We start from the raw sequence: 2,500 nt of genomic DNA, 5'->3' as shown, positions 1-2,500 counted from the left end.
AACCAGAGGAACTAGAAATAGTTGTTAACTACCCCATAGATGATTTTAAGTGTAAATATTGTAAGAATGTTTATAATACAACGGGGGGTTTTAGGAAACACCTTAAAATATGCAAAGGGATTAAGGCCATTAGGATAAGATGCAGTAAGTGTAGCTGGGAAGGTAGCTACCAGGCAGTGGCTTGCCATTTCTCGAAATGTACCAAGGGGGTTATTGATAATGTAAATGTTGAGATTGATGCTAGTGTGAATATTGGTAATAGCAATGTGGAGATGGATTTGAAGAAGTATGTATGTGATCTATGTCCCTTAAGATTTAGTACAGCCAGAGGCCTTGGGCAGCATGAGCGGCATGCACACCCTAATTTGAGGAATGAGAAGAGGAAGATTGGGAGTAGTGGAGGTAGGAAGAAAGAGGGTAGTACTGAGAATAGTAGGAAGGGTGTGTGGTCAGCCGAGGAAGTGAGTATGGTGATAAATTTAGAGCGAGAATTTGCTGGTAAAAGGAATATTAATAAATTGATTGCGGAAAGATTAGGATCAAAGACTGCAAAGCAAATATCAGATAAAAGGCGGCTGTTAGCTAAGAAAACTAAATCGAATGATAAAAAGACTGAAGTAGATGAGGAGATATTACCGAATAGTAATATGGATGAGGAAGAAGAGGAAAGTAACGAGATTGTGGATAGATCACAGGAAGGAATAGATAGTACCCATAACGATATTAATAATTTGGATTGCCCAGAGGGATCAGTGGATGAACTACTTAGTTTAATTGAGGTAAACCTGGGTAGGAATAAAAAGGGAAAAAATGAGTATGAAGGGATCATGAAGATGATCCTAAATAAGATAGAGAAGAAGAATAAAGGAAACACTAGCAATAAGATTAAACAGAATAAACGGACAGATGTCAAATTAAAGGATAGTGAAGTAAGGAAGAACAAGAAGGTTAATGGTGCAATAAGGAGATATGGTAAGAAAAAAGGGAAGTTTAAAGAGATGCAGGTCCTTTTTAAAACCAAACGCCAATACTTAGCTAGAACCTTAATGGGGGCTCCGGGTAGAAGTAAGTGCCCCTTAGAAAAGAAAGACTTAGAAGATTATTTCAAGGGTAAATTAACGAAGGTTAATGAGAAGAGCAATTTGAGGGGCTTTGCTAAGTACAATAATCAGATAGGGGAATCCCAGTTTGCAGCTCTAACGGGACCGATAGTGGTAGAAGATGTCGACCGTGCCATTAAGGCGATGGACATCAAGACTGCTGCGGGTCCCGATGGGATGACAATGGGAGACATTATCAAAATTTTTAACAAGGACAATATGCTGCTGCCAAGATTGTATTCAATCTGGGTGGCCTTGGGCAGGATACCAGATCAGCTGAAGATCAGTAGGACCGTACTTATCCCAAAAAGTAACAATGAGGAAGAATTATTAGATATTAATAATTGGAGACCAATTACTATTGGTCCAATGTTACTAAGAATTTTTACTAAAATTATGGCTAATAGATTGAGCAAGGTTATTAATTTGAATATAAGACAAAAAGGATTTATGACGGGAGTCCCAGGGTGCGAGGAGAATATTAAGATTCTAGAAAATATAATAAAGGGGGCAAAATATAAGAAGAAGGATCTTGCAATAGTTTTTGTAGATTTAGCCAAAGCCTTCGACACAGTGGGACACAAACTGATTGTGACAGCTCTTAGAAGACTCCAGCTCCCGGGAGTATTCATACAACTAATTAGGGATCTTTATGAAAATAATTTTACCCAGATCGAGGGTTTTAATTGTAAAACCGATAATATTCCGATTTTATGCGGGGTTAAGCAGGGCGATGCTCTCTCGCCAATTTTATTTAATATAATTATGGACCCGCTAATTAGTACGATTGAAGAGAAACAAAAGGGGATATTCCTGGATGAAGGTGGGAAGGATTGCCATTGTGCAACGCTGGCATTTGCCGACGATATCGCCCTAATTAGTGAGACATATGAGGGTATGGTATTTAATCTTAGATTAGTAGAAAGATTCTGTCGGAATACAGGACTGGAGGTTAACATTAGAAAAACTAAAGGGTTCTATTTTAGTCACAAGAATAAGTCCTTTATTTATAACGATAAGCCTAACTGGAAATTTGAAGACCGGGAGATTCAATTTATTGAGCCAGGGTCCACTGATAAATATTTAGGGGCCAAGATTGACCCCTGGTTGGGGATTAGCAAGGCTAATTGGGAAAACCAATTAGAACTATGGATAGGGAACTTAAAAGGTTCATCCCTGAAGCCCGTTCAAAAGATTGAAATTTTAAAAACATATTTTATCCCGAGGCTATTTTATTATTTGGTTTTATCAGAGGTTTCTCTGAACTACTTGAAGAAATTGGATGGCATTATTAAAAATGCAGTCAAAGAAATCTTACACCTACCACAATCCATCACAGACGGCATTTTATATGCCAAGTCTCGAGATGGAGGCCTTGCCATAAACCGCCTAGCGATATT

The 2,500-nt window shown here is 38.2% G+C and overlaps 1 pseudogene; it reads left to right on the top strand.

The window, feature by feature from the left end:
- LOC148133803 (28S ribosomal RNA) overlaps positions 1 to 2,500 on the top strand; it is an 8,550-nt pseudogene that overhangs the window by 3,494 nt on the left and 2,556 nt on the right.

This window comes from Chiloscyllium plagiosum, unplaced genomic scaffold (genome assembly GCF_037043375.1).
Source record: "Chiloscyllium plagiosum isolate Xiang-an unplaced genomic scaffold, Cpla_swu_hap1 HiC_scaffold_202, whole genome shotgun sequence".
Lineage (NCBI taxonomy): Eukaryota > Metazoa > Chordata > Chondrichthyes > Orectolobiformes > Hemiscylliidae > Chiloscyllium > Chiloscyllium plagiosum.
This window is presented reverse-complemented; position numbering and strand designations above follow the sequence as displayed.